Source organism: Colias philodice, chromosome 20 (assembly GCF_061535455.1).
Source record: "Colias philodice isolate Cphi_HAF_F1 chromosome 20, ilColPhil1 Martin Lab GWU primary, whole genome shotgun sequence".
Classification (NCBI taxonomy): Eukaryota; Metazoa; Arthropoda; class Insecta; order Lepidoptera; family Pieridae; genus Colias; species Colias philodice.
Genome location: NC_143105.1, coordinates 8,984,800 through 9,003,023, shown reverse-complemented (window position 1 = coordinate 9,003,023; position 18,224 = coordinate 8,984,800). Strand labels below are relative to the sequence as shown.

At 32.8% G+C, this 18,224-nt stretch overlaps 1 protein-coding gene and 1 long non-coding RNA gene across 2 annotated transcripts in view; both read left to right on the top strand.

The window, feature by feature from the left end:
* The window catches only part of LOC149479620 (IDLSRF-like peptide), a 74,834-nt gene that overhangs the window by 1,390 nt on the left and 55,220 nt on the right, over positions 1-18,224 (top strand). The gene's annotated exons all lie outside the window — the stretch shown is intronic.
* Positions 15,608-18,224, top strand: part of LOC149479616 (uncharacterized) — a 137,820-nt gene continuing 135,203 nt past the window's right edge. Inside the window, exon 1 of the long non-coding RNA XR_016317243.1 lies at positions 15,608-15,673. This is a non-coding gene — a long non-coding RNA (uncharacterized LOC149479616). The remainder of the gene's footprint in view (positions 15,674-18,224) is intronic.

The following is an 18,224-nucleotide window of genomic DNA, read 5'->3' as shown; positions in this document are numbered from 1 at the left end:
TTTATATTATATATTAATTTGCAGTTTATCGATCTATCTTTATTAATATGTATTTGATCTTATATAATCACCATCTACATAATATGTTTGATGTATGAAGACTTTTTACACAATTTAAAAGATCTGTATGATTTGTTATTTATTTGAAGTTTGACTTTAAAATGAAATATAGCGGTGTTCAGAGTAATAAATTTTCATGAAGCGCGTTCGAAGGTTTTTTTTAAGGTTCCCTCGAGATTGATGAAACTTAGCATCTTCTTGATCATGGCAGCGATCCAAAGAACTTCATTAATTTATATACAAGACTTGAGTAATACAACTTTATTGCTATAAAGTTTAAAAACTTATTTTTTTTTATTTCCGTGGCCAATTTACAGATAAAACGTGATCTGAATGGATACACGCGAAATTTGCAAATATTTAGATACAAATAATGAGTATTTTTTAATTTTCAGAAATTATTAAATATTGTAAATATTTTGATATACGCTAACATTCCGGAATTTCAGTAATATAAATGCTGTGCTTATACTACGTTGTTGGATGTCATTTTTTATTCATCCTTAGTTTAATGGATATTAATTTAAAAGTGATACTTGTGAGTGGGGTCATTCTCTTTGAAGACAAACCACAGCTTAATAGGTAAGGTTACAGAGGGTTGATTACATACTTGGCCATTCAGAAAATCGATCAAAGACATTGATTCACGTTCCAATGATACGCAGCGTAGTTATCATACTTCATATTTTATATTTGTACTCATCAATACATAATAATATTTTTTAATTTGTGACTTTCTTTTTACTTAAACTCTGAAATATTTCAACAAATATCCAATTAATTTGATATTTAGTGTTTTATGGCATTCAAATACTAGGTATATAAATATAATTATTATAGAATAGAATTTTAAAGAAAAGAATAGAAAAATAATCGAATCCCGCCTCGGGATCGATATTTTTCTATTCTTTCAATATTTATTATTATTAATAATTTACAAAATGTTTTTTGAAGGCCTTTATGTAAAATTTATTACATGACAACTGTTTTGTATATCTAGGTACTAAAAGAAATTTGAGACAACTTTCTTTTAATTATCATATCTTAAATAACAGCAACAATATAAACTCTTTATAAATAAAACTAATCGTATACGTAAATCATTCATCACTTAAAAACGACTCATAATAAAAACACATAAATACTATTCAACAGTCTATTACTAGAACACCATAGAAAAGTCTAGAAGTTTACAGGTCAAGGGTAGTGAATGGAGCTCAAATTCTGTTTAAACCGTCTTTTTTACGTTTTGAGAACAACTCAAGTCACTATTTGTAGTACTTAACTCGACATGGAAAATACGCAGTCAAGGGAATTTTTCAAAAGGTATATATATTATTTTGTAGATTTGACAAGGCCTGTAACTATGTTTTTATCAGATAATTACGATATTTATATCTATAGGCTTTGAAGAAGACAACCAATTTGAAATAACATTTAATTTACGTATTATTTTTGCGATAATTGATAAAACTTTATGGATAGAGCTAAACATATAGATATACCATTGTGAGAAGAAATAAAACTTTTCTATCAAGTGTTTGGTTTTTTTATCTATCTGTTATTATATCAGTAATTATTATTACCGTAATAGTATGATATTTAGTTTACTTATAAAGTACGTTACTTATTAACACTAGAGCGCTCGCGCCTAAAATTTTCCTTGAGTGCACGCGTGGGTCACATATGTCACCCAATACGACGCACGTTTTTTTTTCATAAAAACCGTTGTTAAAAAAGTAAACGAAGTACTTATTTATGAATCAACTTTATTTTTAAGTGATGAAACAAAAAAAATATCAATATTTTCTCATTTTACTTAAATTATGAGCTAAACATAAACCTCTGTGAAAAGTAACTAATTTATTACTTATTGTGATCAATCAGTTTTTTTTTACTTTGGAAACTACAAATTTGGTAAAAATAATTATCTAATTATAAAGTTTAAGAATAAGTTGTTCTTATCCAATAAAATTTTATTTTCAACTAGGTTTCCGCCCGCGGCTTCGCTCGCGCAGTAAAGAAAACCCGCATAGTTCCCGCTCCCGTGGGATTTCCGGGATTGCGTTATTTTCCCGGGATAAAAAGTAGCCTATGTCCTTCCTCGGGTATCAAAATATCTCCATACCAAATTTCATAAAAATTGGTTCAGTAGTTTAGGCGTGATTTAGTAACAGACAGAGTTACTTTCGCATTTATAATATTAGTATGGATAAAAAATAAGTATGTCCTAGCACTAGAATATGAGTATCTTATTTCGATTTAAGTTACCCATATATTAATAATTTCTTAAAAGTATAAATTGATCATAAGAGCAGTAAAAAATAAAAGCGGTATACTTGATTTTCACTCGTAATTGTATGATTTCAAAAACTTCCTAGAACGCTCGCGCGGGGGACATGCGTCACCCATGTACTTTTATATTTTCGTAGAGTACACTTCGTTGCACCAAGGAAGCTGACACGCTGCTAAAATGTCCGGTGATTGGTAGTCGGGGAATACCTTTTTTTTTTTTTTTTTTTATAGTGGGGAAATCTTCTTAGATACCCCCGGCTCCCGGGGATGGAGCCGTGGTTATGTCGGATTTCTACCGACTAAAACCCCACTCTGTTCCATCGCGCTGCTTTGGACGGAACTGCGGGAACGGTTACGACTCTACCGCGTGTCCCGCCCAGCAGATGCCCGTTTCCAGGCCCACCACTAGAACCCCCCTCGCTGGTGGCTGCTGGAACGAAGGCTTACGCCACCAACGCGCAGACAATGGATTTTTCCCCGCTCCATCATCCGCGTTCCCCCGAACCCCCGACCCCATCACCGACCGGCCGGAGGGTGCACGCCGGAAGGTCCTCCGATGTGTGAAATACACGTCGAGGGACCCTCCGGCACACTTTTATAGAGATTACCTCGCAGCCCCCACCTCACTAGAGGTGGCGGCCCTCGGTCCGGCCCCACGGACCGGATTACGAGTTGGCAGACGGTCGTTTTACAGCGGCCGCCGCCCCACACCTCCCTGCAGGAGTCTCCGCGCGTCATCACAATGACGCGTCGGGATCCCGCCCTCCGCTGCATGGCGTGGCTTGCTAAACCAGCGAGCCCGCCGCGCCGCGACCTCTGGCCGCCATCCACCGCCGCATAAAAGCCGGCTCCTCTCTGGTCCACAAACAGGACCTCTGCCGTCAGGTCAGTCGAGGCTTTCCAACCCCAACTGCCGTTCAGCGCCACCTTTGCCTAGTGGACACGTCACACGAGGTCCGCCAAGCCACGACCTCTGGCCGCCATCCCACGCCGCTCACAGCGGCCGCTGGGCCACACCTAGCCCTGGCCGTCGGGCCGGTCGAATCTCCCTGACTCTAAACCAGCCGTTCAGCCCCTCGCTGGTCCAATTTCGCTTCACTCAGAGGGCCATAACTCTGAGCTACTGAGCCCCTCCGCCGCGACAAGGCCTGGACCGTTGGGGGGAGTCGGGGAATACCTGAGACAACAACACTCAAGCACGATTGTTTAAAAAAAATATTTAGCAATATATAGCACTGGGTGACCTATGTCCCCCGCGCGTGCGCTCTAGTGTTAAGTAAAAAAAATATAGAGTACATTTTATATCGATAGCATTACTTGTAATTAATTTGAAACCTAGCTGTCTTACCTTGCCGAAATTTATACGAGTTGAAGGTTCTTAATTAAGAAGGACTTTTTTAATTAGACCTTTGTCTTTTTCTTCTATTTTGTTTTGGATTAACGACGACTTTGGTGATAAAAAATCGTCGTTAAAAGTAGCTAGTATAAGTTGATCTTCCTTCTATGGTGTTTTCTATGTGGTCACGGGTCTAAAAGTAAAATCGGTAATTTAATTTGGAAAAATAATGAGTGCTTTTTGAAAAATATGTAGAATAATAGAAATAAATATTGAACATGGTATAATACCAATGATCTTTAAAGAGGTAATGGAAACTGAGTTAAAAAATAAAAGGTTTTAAACATTAATATAATTGCACAAAACAAACAATTTTATCTTAAAATTTTGGCACAAAGGAGTGATATTTTTATAAACACCACTAGTGGTCAACCCCGGCTTCGCCCGTGGTACCTACATATTTCGCAATAAAAGGTAGCCTATGTCATTTCTCGGGTATCAAAATATCTCCATACCAAATTTCATGCAAATTGGTTCAGTAGTTTAGGCGTGATTGAGTAACAGACAGACAGACAGAGTTACTTTCGCATTTATAATATTATGGATACTCGTAAAAAGAAAAGAAAAAACATCGCTGTCAATACAATTGCAAACATTTTGATACCGGGACGGTGTTATGCAAAACTCACAGCGCATGAATTCCTCTTACGTATTTTTACATTTGCACATGAATAGCGGAACCCGCCATTCACGCCAAAGCATTTAAAATTGCCTATATTCATCTCTACACAAACTTCATATCTGAATAAACATTCACTTGTCACATGGAGACCTTTAACCTATAAAAATAAACCAACCGTGTTCTAACCAAATATAGGTCCAGTTACTCTTTGGTGACCTGAACACATTATGCCAGGTCTGGTGAACAGCAAAAGGTTTTCGTAAATTATTTTTAAAGAATTTCCCGAAAGGTCGGGCTAATTGAATGTAATTAATCAGTCTCATGAAGGGGTCGTGACTTGAATTTATTGGGGATCATTTGCTTTGAATTAAGCTGTTTTCTTGTACTAATTTTTACACCTTTCTAAAGGAAATGGCTGCCCAGGTATAAACTAATCAAAGTTGAATTAATATTCCATTTAATTAACAAATTATGTAATTTTATACATTAATTTCAAAGAAATTATAAAGTAAATGAAGACGAATGAATGACGAACAAATATAAATCGTATTATATATGAAAGCGCTTATTAATATTGAAGTAGGTATATTTGAATGTAGCTTTGAAAATATAGTTTCAAATAAATATTTAACTATTCAAGTAATTCACTACTTCTATAGAATAATATAAAAAAAACCAACATGGCGGACAGACTAGAAATAAAAAGAAAATGAATACTGATACGATCAGAGAGAATTGACTAATCACTTATTTATCTATTTTATGTTTAAATATATTTAATATTGTTTCTGTTTCAATATCTTTGAATTAATGATTTTCGGGCCCTCTTTTAAAAACTTTTTAGCTTCAGTAATGGTTGCCTAACTTTTTTGACAACCGTCATTCGTATACGTGGGGCCACATGTGGGGCTCTACTTTTATTTGATTTATAAAGTTTTCCTATTAGACCGGACTCTCAGTGGAGTTTCGTTTGCAAAAATCGCGGACCTAAATCTGACTTCTGATATATATTGTATAGATCCCAGACATCCTGTAGACAGATGTTGCCAACCAGTTTTGTGGTCCCCCTGCCCGCACCCCGGTAATTAAATATGGCATACAAAGAAAAAAATAAAAATTTCCAAAACATGCCGTGTGGGGTATCAAATGAAAGAGCTTATTGAGTAGTAGTCTCTAAGATTTTTTAGAAAATTTACGAAAATGGTCCATTTTTGAGTTAACTAGATTGAAAACTCATGAATATATTTTTTAAATTATTATTTTAAATAATTAACAATAGTCCATTGTTTATGATTCAATAGTTCGTAATATAATATAAGTGAGCTATGTGGTGGATTTGATGAAAATAACTATATACTATATGAACTTGAAAATATACTCGCCATCTTTGAATGCTCCCCCCACTCCCCCATGCAACTATTTCACTGTACGAAATATTGAATCGTAAACAATGGACTATTGTTAATTATTTAAAATAATAATTTAAAGAATATATTCATGAGTTTTCAATCTATAGTGGTTTAAAGTTAACTCAAAAATGGACCATTTTCGTAAATTTTCTAAAAAATCTTAGAGAAAGTGTAAGAAATGTATATAGTATGCTATATATTCGTGATCTACTCAATAAGCTCTTTCATTTGATACCCCACACGGCATGTTTTGGAAATTTTTATTTTTTTCTTTGTATGCCATATTTAATTACCGGGGTGCGGGCAGGGGGACCACAAAACTGGTTGGCAACATCTGTCTATAGGATGTCTGGGACCTATACAATATATATCAGAAGTCAGATTTAGGTCCGCTATTTTTGCAAACGAACATCTCCTTGGAGCCTGCTCTATATGTAACTTCCCGGTGGGAACATAACTTACTGTGCCAAATTAAAACATTATTAAACTGGCCAACTTACGGGAGGTCACACCTTTACATTCATAATATATCTATCGCGCGTCGCTCACTTGCAAAACTATTGATTTTAATGGCCTTTGTTTCACGCTGGTCGACGCTTGTTCGAGTTGATAGTGTTGGTTTTATGGTCTTTAAAAATTCAGATCATTTAATTAAGTTTATAGTGTGTATTGAAGGCTGGATAAATGGGTAATGCTTTTATTGAATAAATGGGTACATAATATGTGTGTATGTTATTTTATTGGAACTATAAGGACGTACAAAGCTTCATTGCATCCATTACCGTTACGTTACCTATTTTTACTACCTTTTTGATACAGCAAGATTACCTACATTTATTAGGTTACCTATATACTATATAATATATTCACTTCTTGATAGAGCAATATTTATCAAATAGGATAAATGTTTTAAAACATATTATAAACCAAAGTAATACAATATCATAGATGTGATTACTGATTACTTGTCTACTAATAAACATGGATAATCCTATTAAATGAAATGAAATTCAACCTAATTCCAAAGCCCATAAGAACATAACACAAACGATTCAAACAATCTTGATACTTGCAATAACAATCGGAACAGATCCTAAAAACTGTTAATGGCTGCAAAACGGTTTAAGAAACTCACGAAGAAAATCCATTATCAAAGCTAAAACTTCCCCATTGAGTAACTTTTTCCATACATTACTATTTATTGCGTTGAACACATAAAACTTTGACAATCGATACCTTATCCTGTGGTATAACATATTTTGTATTTAAATGGAATAACTTCAGACATTTAGATGTAATAGGAAACGGATTTGACTGAATTGTTCTTACAATTATATTTTTTCTTTATATGGGGAACTGTAGGGCCCTCTCTTAAATAAATAAAATACGTATGCACGATTTTAAAGAATCATGCATATAATTATGTACTTAGTTACTTAAATTTAAATTTAAAACAATTTTATTCAAAAATACATATACACAATAGAAAAAACTAATTTCTTAATTTCATAATATGAAACTGTTTTGAAACCCCAAAGTATAAGATTTCATGGTCTAAAATTCGAATTGTATACTAAATGCGACCTCAACGTTGAAAAAGCTGAAAACAAGCTTGTTGGCATAGCTAAAAGCAAATTTTCAAACCCAAACATGTTTTATTAAATTATTAAAAATGACTTGTCATGTTCATTTTAGCACAGGTATGAGGAAATATGTTACAAAAATGTGTACAAATTGCCTATATTATGGAGAGAAAAGTACAGGAAAAATCGCGTTACACGTAACGGTAGAAGTGAAAATTCCTTTTGTATTTACCAACCTTTTCCTCGGGTTTATGGGACGCTTTTTCATCTGTGTTTTCAAGGATGTTTATAATCTTCTTTTGTAATGAGGTTAGGCTTGTAAATTTTATGAAAATAAGCGGACGCTCAGAAAGAGTAGATACAAAACATTTTTTGAAGTGAAACTTCTTTAGGCGTGTTGAGAATAAAATTTCAAGGTCGCGTCATGACGCGATGGCAATACCGTCACATCATCTTTGAATATTGCCAAAGAAGTTTCACTTCTGACACGTGTGCTCGGCACACACGCTTTTATAATATATGAATAAGAAAGACATTTCGACGATAATTTACTGATAATATGCGTGTAATTATAATTATTTAGAATTAAAATGTACCTATACATATTATAATGATACGTACCTACTGGCTTTGCAATAAATAATTCGGCCTAAAATAAATTCTTCGTAAATCTATTAAGGTAAATTCTCTACGAATGAATTAAAAAATATCCTTAGAGTCACAACCTAAAAACAACGGGCTAAAAATTTAAATTCTTTGTTGCTAACAGTATTATCATAATGATATTATCATTCTTGCCTTTAAAAACATAACAATTAGACAAACAATCCACTACCATATTCGAAGGTAGGTATATTTTACCTACAACAAACTATTAACTGATTAGCTTTCCGCCCACGGCTTCGCCCGCGTTTTCAAAGCAAAACCGGGATAAAACCTATCCTATGTGTTAATCCAAGTTACCCTCTATATATGTGCTTAATTTCATTGTAATCGGCTCAGTAGTATTTGCGTGAAAGAGTAACAAACCTACACACCTACACATACAGAAAGCGTTTTAGAAATAGAAATAGACATACAGTATACACATACAGTAGACATACAGTATACACATACATGCATCCTAACAAATTTTCGCATTTATAATATTAGTAGGATAGGATTTTCCACATAAAGAGAACGTGGAATAACATAGTTTCAAAAGTATAAAGTAAAATGGACGTTTCTAGAATACTTCGAACGTTCGGAGCTATTATTTTAAGTTTTAACACAGTCGATAAACGAGCGACCATTTCATGATGACGTCACGAACAGTTTTTCAATTTTTATTCCAGTCTACGCTATTTTAAAGTCGGACATTTTGTATTCGCAGCTAGTTTTATATACAAGGAACTGTGCTAAATTTGATAGATATTTATATTTTATGTAGGTATGTTATTTTAGATCATGTATAACGAAATTCATAAACTAAAATAGTTGTAGTTTTTTATATAATCCTAGCGGTTCGCCCCGGCTTCGCCCATGGTACATATTTCGCAATAAAAGGTAGCCTATGTTCTTTCTCAAGGTCTAAAGATTATCTGTGCCAAATTTCATCAGAATCGGTCCAGTAGTTTATGCGTGAAAACCATACATACATACAAACCTGCCCTCTTTATAATATGTATTAGTATAGATGTATAATGAATAGGCAGACGTTTGACATAATATTATTTTTAGTATTTTTCTTTTACTTTAATTAAATATAAGTGCAAGAGACAAAAGCTTTAGAGGCAGTAACGTACTATAATGTTCCTGATTGCCAACGTAAAACAATTTCACACTGATTTTTCAATCCTTGGTTAAAACTTATTCGTCGAATAATGTATAAAACTACCATTTTAAAAACTTATTCTAATTGCCCGTATTTGAGAGTTTATGTGACATTTTAATATTATCGTGTAATACTTTATTAGACGGATAAGTTTAATCCAAGCATTGAAAAATCGGCCCTTAATTTCATTAACTGACAGATATCTAAACAAGACATATCCAGAATTTTTCACATCGACCATCAAACTATGAATGCAACCATATTAGAAAAAACCACTTTCAACAATTAATCTTCTTTCAAAATTTCATCCTTTCCTCTTATAAATACGATCAGTCAGTTCATTAGGGTTGTAAAGATAGTAATTATCCCAAAGAAATCACTCGTAAAGTGATCGTTATCCCAACTATCTCTATTAGACAAGACTGTTTCTGATTGCTCGGTTGTTCGTCCCTTACACGGATCTTTTAGCTATTTTACTAGATAGAGCAAACAAGTAGTACATATAATATATTGAATATTATTGTCTAAAAATTATTGTCAAATTTTTTATTTCGCAAAGTCGTAGTACGCATATAGACGTAATGTATTAACACATATTTATTTCTTTACACATAATATTACGTTACTTAACTCAGCATCTTTTGAAACCTATTTCTGGTACTTTCATAAATCATACTACTAGTAATTTTACTAGTCTTCTAGAAAATAGAAAAATACATATTGACCTTCATATTCATATTATGTTAATTATTAAAAATAAGTACTTTAAATTTAATAAACGCTAATATTATAAATGCGAAAGTAACTCTGTCTGTCTGTCTGTTACTCAATCACGCCTTAACTACTGAACCAATCTGCATGAAATTTGGTATAGAGATATTTTGATACCCGAGAAAGGACATAGGATAGGTTTTATCCCGGAAATCCCACGGGAACGGGAACTATGCGGGTTTTTCTTTGACTGCGCGCGCGATGCCGCGGGTGGAAAGCTAGTAGGTACATATATAATTACTAGTGGTCCGCCCCGGCTTCGCCCGTGGTACATATTTCGCAATAAAAGGTAGCCTATGTCCTTTCTCGGGTATCAAAATATCTCCATACCAAATTTCATGCAAATTGGTTCAGTAGTTTAGGCGTGATTGAGTAACAGACAGACAGACAGACAGAGTTACTTTCGCATTTATAATATTAGTAAGGATGAATACAAGCTAGACTACATACGTTTTCTAGGTCGCGCTCCGATCATTAATATTAAAGTAAAGAGGTCATGACAAAAAGTTATTGAATAAATGATCTAGAATAACTATGATCCATGGTCAATTCAGCAGTTACCAAGTAATTTGTCGAAAGTAAACTCAAACACTCAGTATTAACTTCCCTGGAGCTTTGAATTCGTTCGTCAAATTGTAAAGGTATTGAAATAAGATTTTTTGTCAATTTGCTCACGTCGAGAGCCATTTTAAAAGCTTTTTCTTGTATGGACTGAAAATGAAGATAATTTAAACCTGTATTGCTTTAGATTGTATGGAATATAAATTCAAATGGATTTTAAAGAAAATTATCTCGTTGTTTATTTTAGTTTGTATTTTGGGATTAATTAGCTACATTTTGATTATTTCAATGTCATTAATTGAAAAGAAAAATACGTTATTGAGCAATAAATATTACCTATTTAAAGCAATAAAATTTTCTCGAAACAGACGGAGGTTATATTTCATTTCGTTGAATAGGTATAAGAATCTTGCACGAAATACATTTTTAATTCAACAATATTCACGTTATAGAGCTTTATAACTTCTGTAGAACTGTCAGATTGAAAGACTGACTTTATAGCGCGGTTTCGCTTTCATTTAAAAAATCTATGTGAAGATGAAAGTATTATGACAAAATTTCTCCGAAACGGCATTACCGATTTATTTTTTATTTTTTGATAAAAACATTCGTAAACGTCGTACCTATACTATTTTTGACCCCTTAGTGATAGAGGTGTGCTGGAAGCACGTTTGCCAGGTCAGCTTCTATAACTAAAGAATCTAGATAGGTATTTAGCACAGCATTTTACCGTGATTTAGACTAGCCAACTCTATATATATATAGGTACATAAGTTGTACAGTAACGTCCACGATAATGTAGTTTTCCGCCCATGGCTTCGCCCACGTATACAAAGAAAACTTGCATAGTTGATAGTTTCCGTTCCCATGGGATTTCCGGGATAAAACTTACTCTATGTCCTTTCTCGTGTCACAAACTATATTACTATCTTTCATCCAAATCGATTCAGTGGTTTCGGTGTGAAGAAGTGACAGACGGACGGACAGATAGAGTTACTTTCGCATATATAATATTAGTAGGGATATGGTAAACACTACAATACAATAAAATTTGGGACATCTAAACTGCATCACTATGAAAAAACGACTGATTTATATTCGCCTCACGTTTCTATCGATTTTACGTCCCCACTTCAAAGGTTAACAAGTTTGAATATAACCATAGATTCCTTTGCGATTTTAGCGTGAGATTAAATAACAATGTGGTATAATATTCATTAAAATTACTAGCACCCGCACGCTACGAAAATTATATATTCTAACTATACAAGTTAAATTTATCTTTCTTCAGAATTAAAATCTCGAAGAACTGCTAAGGGTTTGTCGTGTTTTTTGCGTGTCTTATATTATGGTTGTGGTACCTCCTTTTTGTTTGAAAAATCGCGTGATAAAGGTTGTTCTTAGGTACGTGTTACTGAAAATGTATACAGTTTAGGATTTTTACTCATATATCGAAAACATAGTAGGTATTTTGTTCACAGTGGTCTCAGACTAAACTAGCGAGCAAATAAAGGGTCTTTATTTCGTTTCAGAATCATCTTTAATATCTCATGAATCTTCTGTTCATAATTTATAATTTTCCGTTTTAGTCATATTTCTACACAGAAACTCGATTAGGTATATGTTGCTCTATACTAGAAAGTTGAAATATTATATATCAAACTCAAACATATAATTTATTCAACTAGACTTCTTTTAGAAGTGCTTTGAATAATATTTCAGAGCAATTAGGAATCACTCGTTTAGAAAGCAGCTTCCACAGAGAGAGTAAGAAACTCTAAAATTTATTTTATACCTACAATTAATTTTCATATTGAGTATTTTAAAACTTCCTTTTTATTATGAAGTCTTATAATAATATGTAGTTTTAAACATACTGTAGTGTCATATATCTTTTTGTTACTCACAAATAAGGTTGCTTATTTGATGTGTGAAAATGAATGAATTTTTTACAATTATTTTATGGTTCAAAAACTTTTTGCTTATCCTTTGACAATTACTAATACAAATGTTCGTACTAGAAGTACATTAAAGGACGAAATTAGTTTAGACAGTAAGTTCGATCGGTAATTTATTCAGAAGTATTCAGTACATTTCTGGAAACTACGTCAGAACTAGAAATAGTTCGTATTGATCGACCAAATGGAACTGTTTAATGTTATTTTTGTACATTTTTGAATTAAGTTTGATTAATTTAGGATTAGATTGATAAGAAATTGACGAGGTTGTCTCGAAGCTTAAAAATGTAATTGGAATTTGGGTGATTGCGAGGTTTTCAGAGAAAATTGGGATCAGAAGAAAATATTCAAGTAGGTATACCATCTTTTTTTGGTTAAACTCTGAAAACATATTATGATATAATATTATATAATCTCTATCGTCGTTATGTTGTCGAATGCTTTAACAACATTATATCTTGAATGTAATTGTGTTTTTCTCTTCCTAAATTAAGGATTAAATCTCATTGGATTTCTATTATTTTCCTTATTACCTTTTATAAATGTGTAAATCGTGTTTAACATTGATACTGTATACTTAGCAGCAACTCACCAAGTATATTCAATTGTTTTTCATATAGATTCTTATAAATTCGGGTGAGAAGTATTTCCATGTCATGAGTACTTTTGCATATTTAAACTTTATGACTACTAAAAGGATATGGAACGAGCAGAGCGCATAAAACAGTAATTCTCACACCAGTAGCGTAAAAGATTAAAATGAATAAACATGTTTTGATACGGTTTTTAGTAAGTTAAAGTTTTAAACTGAAAATATAAAATGAAAACAGTCAGGAATACAGCTTTTTTCCTAATCGTTTAAGTACTTTCTACTAAAAAAAGGAACCTGTCCCCAACATCTCTACAAATAATACCTTTAACGCATTTAACATTAAACACAACAATACAAGTAGGTATTTTTTATTACTGTAGAGTGTAGGTACTAACTTTGTTCTACGAAAATTGTATTTAACATCTTATTTACTAGCTAGACCAAAGCAAGACTTATTCATTCATTCATTGCTTCTGAAATACAGTTTTCTCTATCCTTGAAGCCCGAGATATTTTATATGTATTTGAAGTGTATTTGTATAATGAGTTCCAATAAACGACTTATTAATATTTATTCATAATAATACTGTTAATTATTATTTATTATTATTATATATTCATAATAATAGTGTTAATGTAGATATAATTTTTTATACTATAAGTATAGATTTATTATCTGTGTACGTTATACTGTGACCCCACAGTACAGTATCGATCGAGGAATATTCGACCCTCCCGTGGCCTTGGCCTATTGCCCAAAAGGTCGCTATCTGTTTAACTTTTAACAATTAACGGTTTCCATTAGAAACTCGCTTTCCTAATTTACTAGCCTATCCTACCCATCAGACAACTACGACTACTAATTCTAAAGTTTATTTCGTATCCTAATTTACTTTTGTCTACCCATCACTGTTAACTTCTAATCGAAAACTTTATGTGTGTTAGCATACGCCCGCGGCTTCGCCCGCGTGGTGTTTTGATAAAAAGTAGCCTATGTTCTTTCTCAGGGTCTAAAGATTGTCTGTGCAAAAATTTCATCAAAATCGGCTGACAGGTTTAAGCGGAAAAGCGTAACAGACAGACAGAGTTACTTTCGCATTTATAATATTAGTAGGGATGTAAGAATATTAATAGAACTTTGTTCTAGAGAAAAAAAGACTCATTTTGTATAGAATCTGAGCGAATTATTTTTTTTTTAGAAACGTTAATATGGTATTCCTCATATATTTTCCTCACTTTTTTACTTATGAATTATAATGGTTTATAAATGGTTAATGATATAAATATCATCAAACAACCAAACACTCCACATTATTTTTTATAATAAGTACATAATATAAGCATGCACTAAACCTACTAATACCCCTTTAAGTTTATAATAATAATCAATTCAACTATATACCCATTTTCTTCGATTCAATATATTCTAAAAGATTTTTCACTGCACAGCTGTTTTTGTTCCTAATGATAAAAAATAAAAGGACCTTCTAGGACCCTACACCTGCGACCCAGTAAATAATTCTGCACATAACATGACAGGACAAGAAAAATGTTAGATCAGCGAAGTAAATATTGTGTTTAACAAAGCCTTTTGAATATGGATAAATAAAATTGAGAGAGAATAATAATGGACTGCAGTAAAGCTTGTTTTTTTCTCGGCTTTATATTATACTAGCTTACCGCCCGCGGCTTCGCCCGCTTTATCTAGAACCTAATAAATTATATACTAAAACCTTCCTCTTGAATCACTCTATCTATTAAAAAAAACCACATCAAAATCCGTTGCGTAGTTTCAAAGATTTAAGCATATAAAGGGACATAGGGACAGAGAAAGCGACTTTGTTTTATACTATGTAGTGATAAGTAATTAAACATCCGGGCATTTTGCTCTACATTGCCTATAACATATTTTTATTCATTAAATTAGGGTGTTACTAACGTTATGTAAAAAGGTAAAGTGACTTTTGGCATGTAGCAGTACTAAGTACTACATTAGGATTAGAAACTTTAAATTTTGCACCATCCTTCATTAAAATAGTGTACATAAAAACAAAATATATGAAAATTTTGAACTTAGGCTATAAGTTTATATAATTCAATAAGTTTTGAAGCTAAACGCAGGCAAACACGCAAACAATTACCAATGTACTTGTACTGTATAATACATATGGATATATACACATAACCTTTGAAATCTTATTACAATCCGAGTCCTTTACAAACACTGCGAATCACGCATAAATAGATTTTGTTAAGAGGAAACCATTCGAGTTTGCTCCAAAATTATTCAATGTAAACAAAATCATTATTCCATTTTGGTATTCCATAAAAGCCTGTTTTAATACGAATAAAACGAAAATACGAATGGTTTTGGTAATAACTTCCAGCTTTATTGTAAACTAGCTTTCCGCCCGCGGCTTCGCCCGCGTTTTCAGAGAAAATCCCGTTCCCGTAGGATTTCCGGGATAAAACCTATCTTGTAATGTCCTTTCTCGGGTATCAAAATATATCTATACCAAATTTCATGCAAATTGGTTCAGTAGTTCAGGCGTGATTGAGTAACAGACAGACAGACAGAGTTACTTTCGCATTTATACTATTAGTATGGATTTCAGTTTTAACACACGGTTTCACTCGCACTGCGTGTGTTTCTCTGGCACTCATTCAAAAGAAATAAAAAACATTTATACAGTTTTTGTAGTCCAAATGAAACACACGATTAAATAGGCATAATAAAGGCAAAGACATTAAACAAGCTTCTTGCTAAACCAACAACGTAAATATATAGATCCCTGTCACAAAATATTCATATTTATTTACTGCTCTCAACTAAATCCTACAAAGGAGACATATGTCAACGGCATATAAAACCAAATTTTCGTACAAAACGTACCACAATGGGCCTTGCTATTTGCGTCGTACTAGCACAAAGCAATTACGTGACTTGAGCGCTAAAGCCTTCGCAGCCCCTTGAGATCCGACCCAGGGGTTTTACATAATCAACCCTTTTTGTTTTAAAGAACTGTCAAAGCAAATAGTAGTTGACTTTGATGTGAGAATGGATAGACATGCGATACGTTTAAAAATATGTTCTTTCCATCTGGAAAATGACACTTTGAAATATTATTAATTCTTATTAAATCCAAGCCATTATTGCAACTACACATATTGGGTGTTATTTTTTTATTTTATTTGTAATTAGCAACATTTTGCATCGGTGCTCCGCTTCCGTTGATCACAACATGATGTCATACACTATACAGCCTCGTTGTTTCATCCCATACAAAAATAATCAATACATATCAGTAATGAGAATATCAGTAAAAAACATCTCAGGCAAGGCGAGCAAAATAGGTACACAACACGCTTTAAAACAAATTAGACACTACTCATGCTCATAAAAAGAAGTCGAGTATGGAACACACCGTGTATGGGTCGGAAAACGGTCTTTGTATATTATATTAAATGACCCTTCCAAAGATTGTCACACACAATAATTCTACTGTAAGTATGCTAAATCCCCTGAGGACACCCTCACGTAATGTTTGGCTAAGTTAAATGTTAAAAGTTTTGGCGCAGCTGTCCGCTTTTGTTTTAATTTTTCCGTTTTTATAAAGCTTGTCTTTTAAAATAATTAAATACAATTATTAATAACTACTACTATTAATAATCTTATTTTCAAAACAAAATATGAATTCCCCTTTTATTCTAAAGAGGAAATATATTGCTTTATTGAAGTAAATAAATTATTGGCAACTAAAAAAAGACAATTTAAAATTCTCTGTACAGCCTACTTTCAGAACTTATTGTAAATAATTTATTTCTTTATTTTCACGATGCAGATGCACTTATTTTTAAGCGAATTTTAGTGTAATTGTTTGAGTTTTTTTAATACAGTATTTGTTTATACATAACGAACCAAAATATAAATTTACTATTAATAAAACCGATGTCATAACTCATATTTTTCAATTTTCAAAATAGCTGTCGACAAGATTGATAGAAGATCCTTAATTACATCTAAATTATCATTTTTATGAAATAGATTCCAAACTTTGTTACTTAGAATTCATACTTTGAATATTACTGATGCTTATACTTGAATTATTCATTTAGGTATGATCAAAGAAATGTTAAATATTTTGAAAATTAGTGGATTAAATATTAATATTCGCCGTAATTAGTAAAATACATCATCAAATAATATTTTAATTTAACTTTATACTAAGAACTACTTAAAATTAATCTAAATATACGGTGACTGACTGACTGACATAGTGATCTATAAACACACAGCCTAAACCACTGGGTGTATCGGGCTGAAATTTGGCAAGCAGGTAGGTGTTAGGACGTAGGCATCCGCTAAGAAAGGATTTTGATCAATTCTACCCCCAAGCACATACAACAGGGGATGAAAAGTTGAATGAAAATTTATCTTTTCCACTTAGCTAACACACAGCTAGTTATTCTATATAGAGCTAGCAAAGAAAATCAAATTGTTTTGTATTCAACAAACACTTACATTCCTTCCACGTGCGTCTTACCTTATTAACGTTCCTAATTACTGTAATTATTTAATCAATAAAGTTGCTTCAGTCGTTGAGAAGAATAATCAAGTAATGCTCTGACTTCGTTTATATTTAATTCCAATCAGGATGGTTGTGTAATTCAATTAAAAAGTTATTTAACACCAATGTATTATTGATTTCTCAAATTATCACTGAAAATAGAAGAAAAATATTTATTTCAAACCAGATTTCCGTGTAACCCGGGGGATTTCCGGGATATAACCTATCCTATTTGTTAATCCAAGTTACCCTCTATATGTGTGCTAAATTTCGTTGTAATCGGTTCAGTAGTATTTGCGTGAAAGAGTAACAAACACACACACGCTTATCCTCACAAACTTTCGCATTTATAATACTAGCGGTCCGCCCCGACTTCGCCCGTGGTACCTACATGTTTAAACTATCCTATCTCTCAAGTTGGATCGAACTGCACATGGTGTGCGAATTTTATTATAATCGGTTAAGTGGTTTAGGAGTCCATTGAGGACAAACATTGTGACACGAGATTTATATATATAGTTATATTAATAGATAGATTAGTAGGATTTTGTGATCACAAGCACACGTTATTTATCTGCAAAGCTGTTTAAATCCTAT